The sequence below is a fragment of the Balaenoptera physalus genome, assembly GCF_965194825.1.
Source record: "Balaenoptera physalus genome assembly, chromosome: 17".
Taxonomy (NCBI): Eukaryota; Metazoa; Chordata; class Mammalia; order Artiodactyla; family Balaenopteridae; genus Balaenoptera; species Balaenoptera physalus.
The window spans coordinates 3,187,408-3,207,246 of NC_138895.1; the positions used below are offsets into that span (position 1 = coordinate 3,187,408).

General features: G+C 42.7%; 1 protein-coding gene and 1 long non-coding RNA gene across 6 annotated transcripts in view; one reads left to right on the forward strand and one right to left on the reverse strand.

Moving 5' to 3' along the window:
- RB1CC1 (RB1 inducible coiled-coil 1) overlaps window positions 1-6,975 on the reverse strand; it is a 60,487-nt gene extending 53,512 nt beyond the window's left edge. For all 5 annotated transcript variants that reach the window (XR_014255426.1, XR_014255427.1, XM_082432980.1 and 2 more), the window contains exon 1: window positions 6,502-6,975. The gene's annotated coding sequence lies outside the window, so the exon portion shown is untranslated. The remainder of the gene's footprint in view (window positions 1-6,501) is intronic.
- Window positions 6,976-7,115: 140 nt separating this feature from the next.
- The window catches only part of LOC309646600, a 28,147-nt gene continuing 15,423 nt past the window's right edge, over window positions 7,116-19,839 (forward strand). The window contains exons 1-2 of the long non-coding RNA XR_014255454.1: window positions 7,116-7,767; window positions 7,940-11,032. This is a non-coding gene — a long non-coding RNA (uncharacterized lncRNA). The remainder of the gene's footprint in view (window positions 7,768-7,939; window positions 11,033-19,839) is intronic.

A 19,839-nucleotide genomic window follows, 5' to 3' on the forward strand; every position in this document is an offset into this window, starting at 1 on the left:
GTTACAGAATATATCATGTGATTCTGTTTGTGGATTTTATTTTTATTTTATTAACTAATACTGAGGGATATATACACAGACACAAGCATTAAAAAAGTTTGGAACAACTTAACATCAATGTTTTTAACAAAGGCTATCTCTGGACACAGGACTTTCATGCTCTCTGGTGTCTTTAAAATCACATTTATAATCTGGGGTTAAAAATACTTGCTTCCATTTTGAAAAAGAAAAAAAGACAACACTCTACACATTCCAAAGAAATAAAGGACCTGAAGATACTGCCCTAGAAGAGCTGGTCCAGCTAAGAGACAAGACAACCCTCCCCACCTGCTGGTCCCAGGCTGGCCCCCATTCGGGGCCCCAGGGAGACCCACCCCGCTTACTCTGCACACTTCCCTAGATGGCCATTCAAGTTTCATTCACTGTCTTGATGTGCACATAAGAGGGAGAAGAGAACTGTGAAAAGAACATGAGATCACGGGTCAGAAGACCTATATGCAAGTCCTGTCCCCACTACCGACTGTGTGATGCTGATGGACCTCAACTAACCTGAATTATTCTGATACAAAAAGGAAGGAGACTTCCCAACTCACAGGTTGTGAGAATGTCGAGAAGAAACTACACATACACAGGAGGGTTATGCAAACCGAGCGCAAGACAATGAACTCTCCCAGACCTCTGTCCTCAGCTCAGGACCAGCGCCCGGCCGCTGCTGTCTCCAGTCAGAGACCACACTGTTCCTCAAACTCAGCACATCTACATCTCAACTCAGTGCTTTTCCTTTAAAGCTATTCCCTAAGTGTTTTTGTGAACAAAACGATGGTTCTGCCACCCAAGACTTCAGTTACTTCTGTCTAAATCCTATCCCTTTTTCCCTTTATAATCCAACCCCTCATTTTCCAACGACATAATCCCTCTTTTAGAGCCTGGAAGCTCTCCTCATCCTGCTCCAGCCCTTCCTGAACACGCCCTCCACTTACAACCACTGCAGGCAAAGCCGCCTCGCCCCTCCACCCGGAGCCGCACTGCTGCCAGAGCAGCTAGCACACGAGTGGCCACCGTGCCCTGCCGCCTGTGACCTGGGTGCAGGACCCGGTTCGGTGCACAGACAGTCTCCCTGAGCTTCGTCTTCTGCCTGCCCCGTCAAACGTGTGAATCCACCAGCTCTGGCCTAAAGCTAGATTAGCATTAAAATGGCAAGAGTCACCTGTATTTGAGTGCCAACTCTCCCACTCTCAGTGAACCTCTGCACATCAGTTTATGAACTGAAATCATACCTTCTGCAGAGTGTATGAGAGGGACAGCAAAACTGCATTTCAGATTATGGTGTAAGAAATATAATAAAAGCTTCTAAAATGGTGCCAATTGTAATTTTAAGTAATCTTCAACATTCTAGGACTTCATTATCAACCCCAGTTTGTCTTTCTTAAAAGTATCTCCAGCTACTCTCCTACACGAAACCCACACTCTCACTTTATCTATACATAGTCTTACCAGATAAAATACTCGCCCCATTTCGGCTCATCTGAACTTTACTCATCCAACTGTGGTCAAAAGCCCTTCTGGGTACTTCCCTGGTGGTCCCGTGGTAAAAAAAAAAATCCACCTTGCAATGCAGAGGACGCGGGTTCGATCCCTGGTATCAAAGATCCCACATGCTGCGGGGCAACTAAGCCCATTGTGTCACAACTACTGAGCCCGCGTGCCGCAAACTACAGAGCCCACGCGCCACAACCAGAGAGAGAAAACCTGCAGGCCGCAACTAGAGAGAAGCCCGTGCACTGCAACTAAGACCTGAGGCAGCCAAAAATAAATAAATAATTTTTTAAAAATCTTTAAAAAAAAAAAAAAAGCCCTTCTGGGAAGTCTTCCCTAGTCACAGGTGGCCCACAGTCTTCCCTTCCCTGCCTTGAACTTACAGAGCTCTTCACTAACTATCAAGTGGTGTGAATTATCTTATTGGGGGGGGGGATAATCTCCCATCATGAAAGGACATCTGTTTCTTCTGGATCCTCCTGGGATAAAGTCAGCTATAAATGAAGGGGAAAGGAGAGACGTATTTTTAAAAATACTGATTCCACTGCATTTATTCCCAGACATACAGGTGTTACAATTGTACTTTCATGCCCATAAAAAAAGAAAGCATCTCTCATACTCACAAAAAAGTGTCTATCATTTATCATTGGAGATTAATTTGTAATTTCCTCTTTGAGAGATTTTACCACCACAATGATCAGGTCAGTCACTCCAGCTTACTGTCAACCGGTCTAATCCATTCAAAACTCAGAATCAGCTTCCCTACTTGGGGAGACCAAGGGGAAAGCCCCAGACGACAACTCTGCCCTCCCAAACTGAACACAGCCAGTCATTATTCACCCTACTTTTACTGAACACCCGACATGAGCCAGACACTACGCCAGGTGCTGGGAGTACACAGACCCGCGAGTTGCTTTCAAGTCTAGCGGAACACAGGAAATGTGCATGACGCCGGACAAAGTGGGCCAAAAGCTTCATGAAGAACAAGGATTAGGGAAACTTCTGACCTGCAGTTCTGCAAATTGTAATTCAGAGGTGGACCTCAGCGAGGGCCACGGGCGCTACATCAATGAAACTAGTAACGTTCACCACAAATGGAGTTGTCCGGGTTACCCAGGGACTGCAAACTGGGCTTCAACCTCTCCAGATCAGATTTATTCCCATCTGATCCTCCTCTTTCTCTGCCAAGAAGAAAAGAAAAAGAGAAAAAGAAGGAAAGAAGAGTAGGTCAGCCATCTTCCTTACACTCCCCGAGAGAGAACCTTTCCATAAAGGTCCAGGACGTCCTAAATGAATGCCTTGCCTGCAACTTGACAGGCCACCTGATCGAAGGGCAGCACGACAGACAGGAACGGAGGCAAGAGGCATACTCTCAGCTGCGTGGAGGAGGCCCTTCGGGGTTTTCCTACGTGTACACGAAGTACATGCCTCTGTATGGACAGTGTGGTTTCTCAAAACTGAGATAACATCACGCATACGTGCAATTTGTTTGAGTTGAATAACACAATATCATGGGAATCTTTCCATATCAGTACATATAAATGTATTACACACCGTGGTATCCTGACACTCAAAAAAACTGCGTAAAACACATGACTTAAAGATAATTTGGAATTGGAAATATTAGTAAATACACAGTCTAAAAAATTAGTCCCAATAGAAAGTATCATTCGATTTCATCCTTAATACATTTAAAAAATTTTCATGTGTCATTTGATAGATTCTCAGAATAACCATTAAAATGAATTTAAGTCAGTCTGCTACAAAATAGCTCTCCGGCCTCCAAATACCCACCATGGAAGCCACAACCGTTTTTTCTGTATTAGCGTCATCGTGACGACGCTAAATCCAGGGCTGTGCGTGGTACAATTCTGAAACATCAAGATCGACTTATGACACCTTCTTTAAAAACGAATTGTTTCTTTTTTAAACTCTTAAGTCTCATACAACAGTATCTACAGCAAACTTTTCTAGTTCTATGCTTCATTTTATAATAGATACTAAGAGTAAAGAAATGGAACCAAAACTATCTTTTACAGCAAATGTTGAATTAGTTTCATTCTATTAAACCAAGACTATACGTAAATATACAGCAATATCAGAAAAGGATGTGCACATCTGGAATTTGCAGTATAATGGCTAAAACAGCCATGGAAATATGAACAGGTACTGTACTGATGCGACTAACATTTCGATATTCTGCTGGTTACTAACCAGTTATGTGCGGCACATGAAGGAAAACATGATGCAAATAGTCCTGACCCAGCAACCAAAGGAGGGGGAGTCACCATTATTTCGTCTCTTAGCGTAATTACAAGCCAATAAAATATGAGAATTCGAGAGAGAGCAAAATCGGGAGGGGGGGCGGTTGCGGGGAGACACTGCGTAACCCTCTGGGTCCCCACTGGACGGCTGTGAAAAGCAGACACTAACCGACGCAGGAAGGGACCCTTGCAGCGCTCCAGCACCGCACCTGCAGAGAGATTTAACCGAACAGAAACTTCACCGAGCCATGGAAGAAAGGCCCCCCTCCCAGGGCCCTGCACAAGGGGTCCAGGCTACAGACAAATTAGCCTTACTAGGCCCCCAATATGGAAGAATCAGAGTCATGTAATAATGAGAACGTGCATCCTTTTCATCACTACGTAGAGACGGCAAGTGCGGAATCTTCAACCCAGCACTCCACAGTCTGCTCCGCCAGCATTGTGTCTGCTTCAGCATCTCAGAGCAGTCTGCGTTTGCGATTTATCTTCCTGAAAACTTCCGGTGTTTCACCATTTCCTACAACCTTGTATACAAAGCTTACATATAAAGTTCCTTTTGTCCACTGCTCGTGTTGCTGGAGCTAACTGGGCCCTGCTGGGGTTTAACATTTCACGAGCAAAGGAATGACTCTCAGCCCAAGCTGCTTCCCAGCTCTGCCAGGTTTACTGAACAAACCTCTGTGCCTTTGCACGTGGGGCTTAGAGTACGCTACTCTCCTTACTCAGAGCCCCGAAACCTGAGTATCTGTAGAGCCTCTGCTGTCACCACAGGCTCCTACTAGCCTCCCCTCACTCATCCCGCCCACCTCAGCAACCTTCCCCCCTTTCCCCGTACACGCCCAGGTCCTCAGAGCCTTTGCAGTTACAATTCCTTCTTTCCCCAGACAGTCTCACGGTCAGCTTCCTCACTTCTCTTGGGTCTTTCCTTCAGATTTCCAATTAATGCTTAAATAGTGATTGACTGTATACAGGACTTCAATTTTCTTTCTTTATAAAAGGCAAAAACAATATCGAACACATTCTCGTATTCCTTGCAGTAACTGGTTCAACGGTCTGCCTTGGTAAGAAAAGAATAACCATCTAAATGAGTGTGCGTGGAAAGGGGCTGCTAGATTTTTACCTGAGTTGTCTGAGCCAGTATTTTCTGAACACAGAAAGCTTAACTGGGGTTACAGACAGCATTACCTGAATGAGAAAATTTCACTACCCACTACTGTTTTTGAAGGGTTAGATACAGCTACAAAGTAAAGCATAGGGCAGGTGTTCAAACATTTGCTTGAATGCATGAGAATTAAAGACAGTCTCAAAATCAGAGGCTAAATAAAAGCTCCTTAAGCTTACATAATAAAAATTTTAAGTTCAGAAGTGTGGCTTTTCAAAAACAAAGGTCTTGGGCCCTCTACCCTCTTGACTTAGTGAACTTCATGTGCTAGGAGTCAAATCTGCCATGTGTTCCGACCCTGTGCTTGTCGGCAAGGGCCAAAAGACACTGTCCTCAGAGACAAGAGTTTCGCCTCCTCGCCTTCCCTGTCATCCAACATCACCATATGAGAATCAGGCCCCAAACTAATCCTAACTGTGACTAACATAAAAGGTTCCAAACAGACGAAATAAAATTACTTTTTAAAACCGTGGTCTGACTCCCTGTCCGATGGTCCATCAACAGGCATTTGCCAACACAAACATTTATCAACAGAAAGCATCTCTTTTCTAAACCTCTAGGTTTCAAACACAATATTAAACACGAAAATGTTGCTGAGAAAATGTGTTCATCCAGACCATATTCTGTTGTGGCAACATTAAAGACAGAAAGGAAAAAGAAGTCTTCACGTCGCCAGCAAGGGTCTCCTTCAGGATCAAGTCAGCCACCTTCCTCAGGGGACCCCGGCTGCTCCTCATAGTAACGTCAGGGTCGGAAGGGCGCTGCTTACATCAAATACGGACATACAACAGCGAGATGCTTCACCAAACAGGCTGTCTGCTTAAACTGAGTACCCGGCTCCTAAGCGACTCACCTTCCCACCCTCGGGAGAAAGCACACAAGCACCACCCACACACGAAAACCTAGAAACTATACAAAACGGCGGTTAGGCCCTGCTCCTGCGGCCCAAATCATTGCTCCCTGCCTGGCGGACGCTCCTCTCCGGCTCCGGGTCTCGCAGCAACGCGCCTCTTTATCAACAGCGGGCACCTGCGCCGGCCCAGGGCCCCGCGGGGCGACTGCACTTCAGACGGAGGAGACGCGGGCACGAAACCATCTACAACGAACGCAGCGCGCGCGGCAGGCGGTGGGAGGCACGGCGGCGATGACCCACCCACGAGGGCCGTCCGGCTCCGGCCGCGGAAGCTGTGAAACCCGCACCCGCGCCCCGTCCCGCGCCCGCCCGCCGGGCGGCGGAGGCTGAGTCATTCCCGGGAGTAACTTTATCCGCATGGTGCCCTCGGGGGAGCCTCGCGCTCCGCCGCGGGACGGAGCCGCGTCTGGGACCCTCGCCCCGTCCGGCCTCCGAGCCTGACACCTCGGGGCCCAGCCCGGCGGCGGCGGCGAGGGTGCGTCCCTGGGCCCCGGCGCTCCCGACGCCGGCGGGAGGCACCGGGAGGCCGGAGCTGCACAGGCCTCCGCGGAGCCGCCCGCCCCCGCCTCCCCCGCCCAGGCACCCGCTCCCTGGGCCGCGCCCGAAGGGCAGGACGCCGCACTCACCGGGCAGAGCCTCCTCCTCCTCCGGCGGCAGCAGCAGGGCCCGCGGCTCCCGGCACCATCTTCCGCCGCCGCCTCGTCCTCGGCGGCTGCTACCAACCGTCCATCGGTGCCGCCAACCGACACAACCGCCGCGGCCGGGGCCGCCGCCTCCGGGCGGCGGGGACGGGCAGGCCCCTCGGCTCTGGGTCGGGGGCCGGGGGAGAGCGGGCCGCGGCCGGTTAGAGCCGAGGGGCCGGGCGACGGGGAGCCAAGGCAGCGCCGGGCTCGGCAGGGCCGCGGACACGGCCGCCGCGGGTTTGTTATTGTCGACTCCGGCCCTTCCTGCGCGGGGCACGCCGGGAAGCGGGCGGGGGAGGGGCGGCGCGGCGGGCGCAGGGCGGCTCCGCGCAGGTCCGGAAGTCGGCCGGCTGCCGGGAAGGGTCGGCCCCGGCTCCGCCTGGTGGTGTTGCGTGTGCTGGTGCTGCCCAGCTCGGGGCCCTGGCGTCCTCGCGTGACCCGGGAGACTCCGCTGGGCGGCCCGGGGCGGTGCCGGCCGCTGTCCGGGCGCGACTGCCCCAAGGTGAGCCTGACCTTCTCCGCTCCAGCGAGTGGGCCTGCGCTCGCCGACCCACCGAATCCTGGGTTAGCCCGGGCGGAAGAGCTCGGCCCCCTCGGCCTGTCGCGGCCCCTGGGCGCCCGCCACCGGCCCAGCGCCCGTGAGGGGACGGGGCGCCGGGGCGGAGGGCTGCGTGTCCCCCCGCCGGGCCTGCAGGCCGCCGGCCAGGGGCCTGGGCAAGCCTGCAGGCGCTGGCGGCACAGGCTCAGATCAGGGAAGGGAAAGAAGGCAGTTAAGGCTGGGTCGGTGGGGAGGAGGTCGAAAGCGCCGCGACCACCCCATTTTTCAGCTCGAGCCTGAGCTCTCTAGTGGGTTAGCACGAGCCCCCTAAGGAAAGCAGTGTCGGGGGTCCTGATGCTGGGAAGACGGTGAGTCACGGTCAATGTCTGGGAGCCGCAGCGCGCAAGTATTCAAATCTGAGGAGCTGGAGTTGCAGGTAGAGTAATACGTAAGACTTCTAGGCTTCCTGTTAGGTCCAGGAATATCTGGTATGAGTAACAGCTTGGAGGTGCTGCCGCTGAGTCACTAGAGGGCTTTTGAGTTCCGATTGCGTAAAGAGGCGTGTCAGCACCCTTTTCGAGGGCGCCCAAGCGGAACACACGCTACGGCAAGCGAAACCTGCGCTCCTTCGTTTGTAATGGTGGGAACTGAAAGAAAACGTCGAACAGCTGGTAAGCATTACGGATTTTCAGTTTCCATCGCGCTGATCCGGTATCTGAAAGTTTTGGCTGAGACGGGCCAACACGTGTTACCACTTGATTCTTAGGTTTACACTCCTGCCGATCCTGGAGAGGTCTTGTCTTTGGCGAGTCATTTTTACTTTTTTTTTTTTTTTTTTTAAAGATGGAGTTTTATTACACCACCCCAACAAGGTACTACTGCAGGGAACTGAAAATTAAGAGGCTAAACCGTTGTTATGCCTTGGGGGAAGGTGTGAACTGGCGAGATGAAGAAAGGAGCTGATTTTATCAGGCACAGCATCGTAACCAGCATAAAGAAAGTGGTCAGAAGGGATTCAGCCAGAAAATTAGCAAGCGGAGCACAGGATTAGGCCTCTAAAGAATATATTGGTGCTTGACCTTCCTCTTAGTTATCAATGACGTTCATCAGTACAAATTAAATACACCGTAGAATGTAAAATCATGACTGGAATATGCCAATGATAATCTATTAAAATGTTTTAAATGTTACTTGCCTGACTTCTTTATTTGGGGGAAAAAAACAAAACAAAACCTAATTCAATCCTCTTCTTCCTCTTCTCCAGAGTGTAAATAGTAAGTTTATATGCCTCATGTCCTTTCCTAGTGATGAGTGAAAATGTATCAACATTAGTTTTTTGACATATATCTAGCTGTCTAGAGAAAACACTGTTACAGTTTCCTGATGCTGCGTGTGTCCATAATAGTTCTCAGTAAGTCACATTTTCCTTCAAACCAAGGATATTGAAAACCCTCTGCCCTCTCCCTTAAAAAATGAAAACAAGAACAAACAATCCTCATGCAGCATTCCTTCTCAACCAAGCTTCCTGATAGGAAGTCCTCGATCCACAGTCTCATTTTTGCCAACTGTACTTTTCTTGCTGAAATTGCGGATTAATAAGGACCCCCAAATTATTGTATTAAATGGACAATGAACTTTCTAAACCGTTTGCCCTTTTACATTTTTAAATCTTTTTTTCTCCCCCTTCCCTTTGTAGTGTCTCCCTCTTGGCTCTTAAATCTGTTCTTTTACTTGGACCTCTTCCAAATTCTCAAGTAATTATAATACGGATGCAAATGATGAAAATATAAGGTGCTGTGGGCGCAGAGATAAGAGACTTGATCTTGTCCTCATCACATTACTTCGTTAATTTGATAAACATTTTAGGCCCTTTGATAGATTTCCCATGAGGGCAAAAGACAGTGGTTCTCTTTCTGAGTCTTTAAGAGGAGTAGGAAGAGTTTGCTATTAAACACCCTAAGTACTTCAGATCAGTTCCAGTCTTTAACGCCTCTTTTTCCTCTAGGTCTCAACTTCCGTGTCACTTTCTCAGGGAGTCTTCCCTGACGTGCCCGTAGTTCCCCTAGATCCTTGTATCTTTCAGCATCTATCTGACCTGCTGAAGTGTAAGTCCTTTAATGGAGCTGTCTCCCCAAATGCATGCTCTACAGTGCAGAGCACTCACATTTGGTGACAGTGCCCTACAGTTTTTTTAGTTGATACCTCAGCTCACCACCCAACTCATCTTTCGTTATTTACTCAATCTAAGACCAATCTCATCCTGTCTCTTACCGCCTACAACCTTCACTGATTTTGTTTGGCGTTTTAGATACAATTTAAGCTTCTTAGCATAAGAATCTCTTAGGTCCCAACCCACCTCTAGGGCATCTCCTGGCACTTGTCACGTTTACACATGCCTGGTACGCGAGTTTCATCATCCAGGGATGTTCTTCCACTCTTGTTCATCTTTCAAAGTCATCCTTTAAAACAGAGCTTGGACCTCAGCCAGCTGCCAGCTTCTAGACAATATAGTGATCACTCCCCCTTCCACCACCTCTGCGTCGTATCCCACAAGTGTAAATTGTTGTCTCCCCATCTAAATCTGAAACCCTTAAGACGAGGAACTATGAATTACTCATTTTTAAGTTCCTAGAACTTTATAGAGAGCTGGGCACTTAGCAATTAATAAAATATTGAATGTAATAAACTATGCAAATATTCAAGTTGAAGGTTGAGTAGGTAAGGTACTGTGGAAAATTTCTGCCCTCAAGTATCTCAAAAACTCGGACAGGGGATCATTCAAAAATCCTTGTAGTGACAAGTTTATGACATTAATCTTTTAACCAAAAATACATCAGGATATTGGGAAGATCACAGTACACAGCTTAATTTTGTTAACTCTACCTGATTGGGGATTTCATTCTCCGTTTGTGTCAGATATTTCTCAAACAATTTCGTGTCATTAGCCTGATTTTTTAGATTATATTCAAACAGCAGTAACCACGACTGACATGACTTAAAGTATGAATCATAATTTTCTATTTTTAAAAGTTAGCCCCTTTAAAAAGTCTCAGACTTTGTTTTGAAGACCATAGCTATTTGGTGTGTAAGACATGGTCACGTACAATACTTGGAGGCTTCTGGCATGTGATTATTAAGTTAATCTGTCCAGTGCTATTTACAGACCTTAAAGCTGCCCCAGTCAGCTGCTCTGCTGGTACTCACATGTTATTAATGATGATGATGATAGTTAATTTACAAGTGGGGATCTTCAAAGCTAGTGAGCTTGGTGAGCAACATTGTTTCTAATACAACACCCACAAGAAAATACAGCATCCTTCATTTTCCAGCAGATTTAAACCAATAGATTGAGACAAAACAGTCATTTTTTTCACATCGAGTTCCTGTCTTTCATTATTTTGACAAAGAGGTTAAAATGTCAAAAAGTAGAACTGGGTTGTCTTAGATCTATTAAAAAAAAAAAAAAAAAAGCAGAAACTACTGCTTCCTCAAATCATCCATTTGTTTTAGTGAACCCTACCTGCTGCCCATGCATGTAAAACACTTCCCAGTAGGCATCCTTTTTAATAGGGTTTATTAAAGGGAGCACTGAACTGGGTGTCTGGAAACCTGGTGTCCATTCCTGCCTCAGCCGTCTGTGCTCTGTTTGTTTCCCTAGTAGTCAACTCTGCTCTCCATCAAACTGCACTGCTCTTAAATCCCTAATCCCCACCCCTTTGCAATTCCTCTCTCTTGGTCAGTAATCTCACCTCCTACATCACGAGGAAATGGAAGCTGTGAGAAAGAACTCCGCTCTCCTGCCAAGTAATCTGCAAACCTATCCATGCCTACTGTTGGTACCCGCTCCAGCCACTCTTCTGTCCCTTCTACTGAAGGGAGTGGTGGGCTCCTGACTCCATCCCACCATCGCATTCAGTCATTCTGTGGGACCCCTTGGTAAGTGCCAAATTTAGTGCACATGGCAAATGTTTTACAGAATTTAAGTAACATCTTTTGAAATTGGAATTTATCCTTAATTGCCTGTTATTCCACTTAAAACTAAAATCAAGTAAGAAAGCATTACATCAGCAGTAAGATTTAGTAGTTACGTAAGATATCTTTTGATCTCTCAGTTTTATTAAAATTCACTTATTACTTGCTAGACAGTTATTTACACGAAATGTCATGTTGATCTCTTAACAAAAGATTAATGTTAAAACTCTTAAGCAGATATAAAACTATAGAAAAATTGTTTTCCTTTTTGTTTCTGTAATATTTATTTTTTAACTTTAGTTTTGACTGCCTTGATTATATGAATTTTCAATAAAAACTTTCATTCTTAAAAAAATTTTTTCAGTCTTTCTTTTTTGGCCATTATTATTATTTCATGATTGTTACTTAAACCAATTTTGTTATATAGAAAAATGGAGTATTAGAAATTTATCCACTCTTTAATACACTAGATATATACCAGTGACAGGGTCCAAGACTCTTTTTTAACATGCTCTAAAGGGAATTCTAATGCAGATGATGGCCTTGAGAAACAAAGGACTAAATCTCTAAAACTCCTTACAGTCCTACTAAATATTCCTTCTCCTTTTAATCCATAGTGCTACCCTCTCTCTCAAAATGAACTCATCAGATAAATACTAATTCATTCACAACTTTCTATGTTTGTACTGTTGAAGGGATTCATTGGAAATCACTTGTCATTTTCAAATGTGCCCTAATTTTTTTTTGAATTTTATTTTATTTATTTTTTTATACAGCAGGTCCTTATTAGTGATCAATTTTATACACATCAGTGTATACATGTCAGTCCCAATCGCCCAATTCATCACACCACCCACCCACCCACCGCTTTCCCCGCTTGGTGTCCATACATTTGTTCTCTACATCTGTGTCTCTATTTCTGCCCTGCAAACCAGTTCATCTGTACCATTTTTCTAGGTTCCACATATATGCGTTTATATACGATATTTATTTTTCTCTTTCTGACTTACTTCACTCTCTATGACAGTCTCTAGATCCATCCACGTCTCTACAAATGACCCAATTTCGTTCCTTTTTATGGCTGTGTAATCCACTGTATATATGTACCACATCTTCTTTATCCATTTGTCTGTCAATGGGCATTTAGGTGGCTTCTATGTCCTGGCTATTGTAAATAGTGCTGCAATGAACATTAGGGTGCATGTGTCTTTTTGAATTGTGGTTTTCTCTGGGTATATGCCCAGTAGTGGAATTGCTGGGTCATACGGTAATTCAATTTTTAGTTTTTTAAGGAACCTCCATACTGTTCTCCATAGTGGCTGTATCAATTTACATTCCCACCAACAGCGCAAGAGGGTTCGCTTTTCTCCACACCCTCTGCAGTATTTGTTATTTGTAGATTTTCTGATGATGCCCATTGTCTGGTCTTACATTTAGGTCTTTAATCCATTTTGAGTTTATTTTTGTGCATGGTGTTAGGGAGTATTCTAATTCTATTCTTTTACATGTAGCTGTCCAGTTTTCCCAGCACCACTTATTGGAGAGACTGTCTTTTCTCCATTGTATATCCTTGCCTCCTTTGTCATAGATTAGTTGACCATAGGTGCGTGGGTTTATCTCTGGGCTTTCTATCCTGTTCCATTGATCTATAGTTCTGTTTTTGTGCCAGTACCATACTGTCTTGATTACTGTAGCTTTGTAGTATAGCCTGAAGCCAGGGAGTCTGATTCCTCCAGCTCCGTTTCTTTCCCTCAAGACTGCTTTGGCTATTCAGGGTCTTTTGTGTCTCCATACAAATTTTACGATTTTTTTATTCTAGCTCTGTGAAAAATGCCACTGGTAATTTGATAGGGATTGCATTGAATCTGTAGATTGCTTTGGGTAGTATAGTCATTTTCACAATATTGATTCTTCCAGTCCAAGAACATGGTATATCTCTCCATCTGTTTGTGTCATCTTTGATTTCTTTCATCAGTGTCTTATAGTTTTCTGCATACAGGTCTTTTGTTTCCTTAGGTAGGTTTATTCCTAGATATTTTATTCTTTTTGTTGCAACGGTGAATGGGATTGCTGCCTTAATTTCTCTTTCTGATCTTTCGTTGTTAGTGTATAGGAATGCAAGAGATTTCTGTGCATTAATTCTGTATCCTGCAACTTTACCAAATTCATTGATTAGCTCTAGTAGTTTTCTGGTGGCATCTTGAGGATTCTCTATGTATAGTATCATGTCATCTGCAAACAGTGACAGTTTTACTTCTTCTTTTCCAATTTGTATTCCTTTTATTTCTTTTTCTTCTCTGATTGCTGTGGCTAGGACTTCCAATACTATGTTGAATAATAGTGGCGAGAGTGGACATCCCTGTCTTGTTCCTGATCTTAGAGGAAATGCTTTCAGTTTTTCACCATTGAGAATGATATTTGCTGTGGGTGTTTCATCTATGGTCTTTATTATGTTGACGTAGGTTCCCTCTATGCCCATTTTCTGGAGAGTTTTTAATCATAAATGGGTGTTGAATTTTGTCAAAAGCTTTTTCTGCATCTATTGTGATGATCATATGGTTTTTATTCTTCAGTTTGTTAATATGGTGTATCACATTGATTGATTTGCCTGTATTGAAGAATCCTTGCATCCCTGGGATAAATCCCACTTGGTCATGGTGTATGATCCTTTTAATGTGCTGTTGGATTCTGTTTGCTAGGATTTTGTTGAGGATTTTTGCATCTATATTCATCAGTGACATTGGTCTGTAATTTTCTTTTTTTGTAGTATCCTTGTCTGGTTTTGGTATCAGGGTGATGGTGGTCTCATAGAATGAGTTTGGGAGTGTTCCTTCCTCTGCAATTTTTTGGAAGAGTTTGAGAAGAATGGGTGTTAGCTCTTCTCTAAATGCTTGATAGAATTCACCTGTGAAGCCATCTGGTCCTGGACTTTTGTTTGTTGGAAGATTTTTGATCACAGTTTCAATTTCATTACTTGTGATTGATCTGTTCATATTTTCTGTTTCTTCCTGGTTCAGTCTTGGAAGGTTATACCTGTCTAAGAATTTGTCCATTTCTTCCAGGTTGTCCATTTTATTGGCATAGAGTTGCTTTTAGTAGTCTCTTAGGATGCTTTGTATTTCTGCAGTGTCCATTGTAACTTCTCCTTTTTCATTTCTAATTTCATTGATTTGAGTCCTCTCCCTCTTTTTCTTGATGAGTCTGGCTAGAGGTTTATCAATTTTGTTTATCTTCTCAAAGAACCAGCTTTTAGTTTTATTGATCTTTCCTATTGGTTCCTTTGTTTCTATTTCATTTATTTCTGCTCTGATCTTTATGATTTCTTTCCTTCTGCTAACTTTGGGTTTTGTTTGTTCTTCTTTCTCTTGTTCCTTTAGGTGTAAGGTTAGATTGTTTATTTGAGATTTTTCTTGTTTCTTGAGGTAGGCTTGTATTGCTATAAACTTCCCCTCTTAGAACTGCTTTTGCTGCATCCCATAGGTTTTGGATCGTCGTATTTTCCTTGTCGTTTGTCTCTAGGTATTTTTTGATTTCCTCTTTGATTTCTTCAGTGATCTCTTGGTTATTTAGTAACATATTGTTTAGCCTCCATGTGTTTGTGTTTTTTACGTTTTTTCCCCCCTGTAATTGATTGCTAATCTCATAGCGTTGTGGTAAGAAAAGATGCTTGATATGACTTCAATTTTCTTAAATTTACCGAGGCTTGATTTGTGACCCAAGATGTGATCCTCCTGGAGAATATTCTGTGTGTACTTGAGAAGAAAGTGTAATCTGCTCCTTCTGGATGGAATGTCCTGTAAATATCAGTTAAATCTATTTGCTCTATTATGTCATTCAAAGCTTGTGTTTCCTTATTAATTTTCTGTCTGGATGATCTGTCCATTGGCATAAGTGAGGTGTTAAAAGTCCCCCACTATTATTGTGTTACTGTCAATTTCCTCTTTTATAGCTGTTAGCAGTTGCCTTATGTATTGAGGTGCTCCTATGTTGGGTGCATATATATTTCTAATTGTTATATCTTCTTCTTGGATTGATCCCTTGATCATTATGTAGTGTCCTTCCTTGTCTCTTGTAACATTCTTTATTCTAAAGTCTATTTTATCTGATATGAGTATTGCTACTCCAGCTTTCTTTTGATTTCCATTTGCATGGAATATCTCTTTCCATCCCCTCGCTTTCAGTGTGTATGTGTCCCTAGGTCTGAAGTGGGTCTCTTGTAGACAGCATATATATGGGTCTTGTTTTTGTATCCATTCAGTGAGCCTGTGTCTTTTGGTTGGAGCATTTAGTCCATTCACATTTAAGGTAATTATCAATATGTATGTTCCTATTACCATTTTCTGAATTGTTATGGGTTTGTTTTTGTAGGTCGTTTTCTTCTCTTGTGTTTCCCACTTAGAGAAGTTTTATAGCATTTGTTGTAGAGCTGTTTTGGTAGTGCTGAATTCTCTTAGCTTTTGCTTGTCTGTAAAGCTTTGGATTTCTCTGTTGAATCTGAATGAGATCCTTGCTGGGTAGAGTAATCTTGGTTGTAGGTTTTTCCCTTTCATCACTTTAAATATCTCATGCCACTCCCTTCTGGCTTGTAGAGTTTCTGCTGAGAAATCAGATGTTAACCTTATGGGAGTTCCCTTGTATGTTATTTGTCATTTTTCCCTTGTTGCTTTCAATAAATTTTCTTTGTTTTTAATTTTTGCCAATTTGATTACTATGTGTCTTGGTGTGTTTCTCCTTGGGTTTTTCCTGTATGGGACTCTCTGCGCTTCCTGGAGTTGGGTGGCTATTTCCTTTCCCATGTTAGGGAAGTTTTTGACTACAATCTCTTCAAATATTTTGTCGTGTCCTTTCTCTGTCTCTTCTCCTTCTGGGACCCTTATAATGCGAATATTGTTGCATTTAATGTTGTCCCAGAGGTCTCTTAGGCTGTCTTCATTTTTTTTCATTCTTTTTTCTTTATTCTGTTCTGCAGCAGTGAATTCCACCATTCTGTCTTCCAGGTCACTTATCAGTTCTTCTGCCTTGTTATTCTGCTATTGGTTCCTTCTAGTGTATTTTTCATTTCAGTTATTGTATTGTTCATCTCTGTTTGTTCTTTAATTCTTCTAGGTCTTTGTTAAACATGTCTTGCATCTTCTCGATTTTTGCCTCCGTTCTTTTTCCGAGGTCCTGGATCATCTTCACTATCATTATTCTGAATTCTTTTTCTGGAAGGTTGCCTATCTCCACTTCATTTAGTTGTTTTTCTGAGGTTTTATCTTGTTCCTTCATCTAGTAGAAAGTCCTCTGCCTTTTCATTTTGTCTGTCTTTCTGTGAATGTGGTTTTCCTTCCACAGGCTACAGAATTGTAGTTCTTCTAGCTTCTGCTGTCTGCCCTCTGGTCAAGAATAGCTTTATTGTTTTTCCAGGCAAAGGGGAACACAGAGAGCTCCTGCCCTCTGAAATCATGTGTCCCTGTCCTAATTTTTTAAAATACGTGTATATTTCTACATAACTAGTTCATAAGGTTTTTGGCATTTAGGAGGTGGAAAACCTGAGATCTCATTTGGATTTGGAAAATCTATGATCTGAAGTTCCTCCTGTTAAAGTGGTGTTGGCAATACCTATTGTAGCTACTCCACATTAACTCTCTAGGTTAAAATAAAAAAAATATCATGTAGGGAATTCCCAGCAGTCCAGTGGTTAGGACTCTGCATTTTCACTGCTGAGAGCCCCAGTTCAATCCCTGGTCAGAGCAGCTAAGATCCCACAAGCCGTGCAGCGAGCCAAAACAAAAAAAAAGGCATGTAAAATATACTGCAACTCAAGACATTTTGTGTTGGCTCAGAACAATAATTATACAATGGCCACTCGATACATTTTGAAAAATGCAACTCCATCAGTTCTTGAAATTAATAAAGTGTTTGTCAGTACATACATCTAGTTACATTTAAAACATAAAAGAATTTCCCAAATTTCTTTATTTTACATCTTTCTTGACACATTCATATTATAGGCTTTTTACCTCTTCCCCTTTTTCCCTTCCTTCCTTTATACCCCTAAATTCCTAGAAGCTGACCCAAGAGAGATCTTTGTGTGAAATGCTTGTCTTTTCCTTTCTATACAAGGCTCCCGAGAACACTTTTTACTCCTGTTTCAAGAAGATTATTGTTTTGTTGCCGCTGTCACCTTCTGAGGTGGCCCACACTCTGTCTGTGGAGTGTGTTTCTCTCTAAATCACTTCTTACCTATCAAAAAAAAAAAATTATCATTTTGAAAAATGTCCAACATCACCAAGAAATAAGCTGAGAATCACAAGTTTCCTGAAAGTTCATCCAGCCTTTTTAAAGAAGTTATGGAATGGATGTCTTCAACAGAGCAGATAGTACAGATTCAAAAAAAGCAAAAGTCCACACTAAGTGATTAAAGAAACATCCTTTTCCTATTTCATGCATCTGCCTCAGTGGTATTGTTTATTTAAAAACATTTTTATTAGATTTCTGTAATGTAGCAATAAATATAAAAAACGAAATTGAGAAATCAATTCCATTTTAATAGCATCCATTTTAAAAGCATATAATAGGAATAAGTTTAACCAAAGAAATGTAGGACTTGTACACTGAAAATTGCAAAATGTTGAAAGAAATTAAAGACATCCCTGTGCATGAATTAGAAGACTTACTAAGATGGCAATGCTTTCCACATTGATCTACAGATTCAACATAGGCCCTACCAAGATCCCAGGTAGGTTTTTTTGCAGAAACTGGCAAGCTCACCATAAAATTCAGATGGAAATGCAAGGGACCAGAATAGCCAAAACAATCTTGAAAAAGAACAAATGTGGAGCATTCACACTTCCCACTTTGAAAACTTACTACAAGGCTACGATAATCAAGACAGTGTGGTACTGACATAAGGTTAGACAGATTAAAGGAAAAGAATTGAGAGTCCAGAAATGAACTGTTAAAGTTAATTGATTTTCAAAAAGAGCACCAGGACGTTTCAATGGAGGAAGAATGCCTTCTTAACAAACGGTGTTGGAACAACTGGATATCTATATGCAAAAGGTGAAGTGGGGCTCCTACCTCGTACCACTTACAAAAATTAACTCAAACTGTATCAAAGACTTAAACGTAATAACTAGAACTATAAAACTCTTACAGGAAAACATAGGAGTAAATCTTTATGACCTTGCATTAGGCAATGGTTTCTTAGATATAACACCAAAAATGCAGGCAATACACATACACAAATTAGATAAATTGGACCTCATCAAAATTAAAAACTTGTACTTCAGAGGACACCATCAAAAAGTGAAAAGACTACACAGAAGATGAGAACATATTTTCAAATTACATATCATATAAAGAACAAGTACCCAGCCTCTCTAATGCACTCTTACAACTCAATAATAAAAAGACAACCCAGTTTTTTTAAATGGGCTGAAGATTTGAATGTACATTTCAACAAAGATATACAGATAGCCAATAAGCACATGAAGACATGCTCAATTTTGTTAGTTATTAGGGAAATGCAGATCAAAATTACAACAAGATACCACTTCATATTGGCTAGGATGCCTAAAATCAAAGACAGGCAATAACAAGGATGTGGAGAAATTGGAACTCTATATGTTGCTGGTGAGATTGTAAAATGGTGCAGCCACTTTGGAAAACAGATCGGCAGCTCCTCAAAAGGTTAAACATAGAGTTATCACATAGCCCCACAATTCCATTCTTAGAGAAACAAAAGCACGTCTCCACCAAAAACTTGTACACAAATGTTCATACCACATTATTCGTAACAGTTAAAAAGTGGAAACAATCCTAACATCCACAAGCTGATCAATGGATAAACAAAATGTGGCATATCCACACAGTAGAATATATGTGATGCAAGAATTTCCGTGCCTCACATGACAATCAGCATTACTATATGACCCAGTAACTCCACTCCTAGGTATATACCCAAGGTAATTAAAAACCTATGTCCACACAAAGATGTGGACACAAATGTTCATAGGATCCTTAGTAGCCAAAAAGTGGAAGCAACCCAAATATCAACTGATGAATGGATATACCAAATGTGGCTTATTCATACAATGGAATATTATCTGGCAATAAAAAGGAACATACTGATACTTGCTACAACATGGATGAACCACAGAAACATACTAAGTGAAAGAAGCTACTCAGAAAAAGTCACATACTCTATAATTCCACTTATATAAAATGTGCCGAATAGGCACATTCCTAGACAGAGAGTAGATTAGTGGTTGTTAGGGACTAGGGAAAGGGAAGAATGAGATATGAATACTTATGTGCATGTTTTGGGACTTCCCTGGTGCTCCAGTGGCTAAGACTCCACGCTCCAGATGCAGGAGGCCTGGGTTCGATCCCTAGATCCCACGTGGCGCAACTAAAGATCCTGCATGCCACAACTAAAACAGATCCCGTGTGCCACAACTAAGACCCGGTGCAGCCAAATAAATAAATAAATATTTTTTTAAAAAGATTATGTGCATGTTTCTTTGGGGAATGATGAAAATAGGAATGATGAAAATATTCTGAAACTAAATAGTAGTGATTGTTACAAAACTTTATGACTATACTAAAAACCACTGAATTACACTTCAAAATGGTGAATTTTTGCTTTGTTTTTTAAAAATATTTATTTTTTAAAATTTTTATTTATTTACTTTGGCTGCGCCAGGCCTTAGTTGCAGCATGCGGGATCTAGTTCCCTGACCAGGGATCGAACCTGGGCCCCCTGCATTGGGAGTGTGGAATCTTAC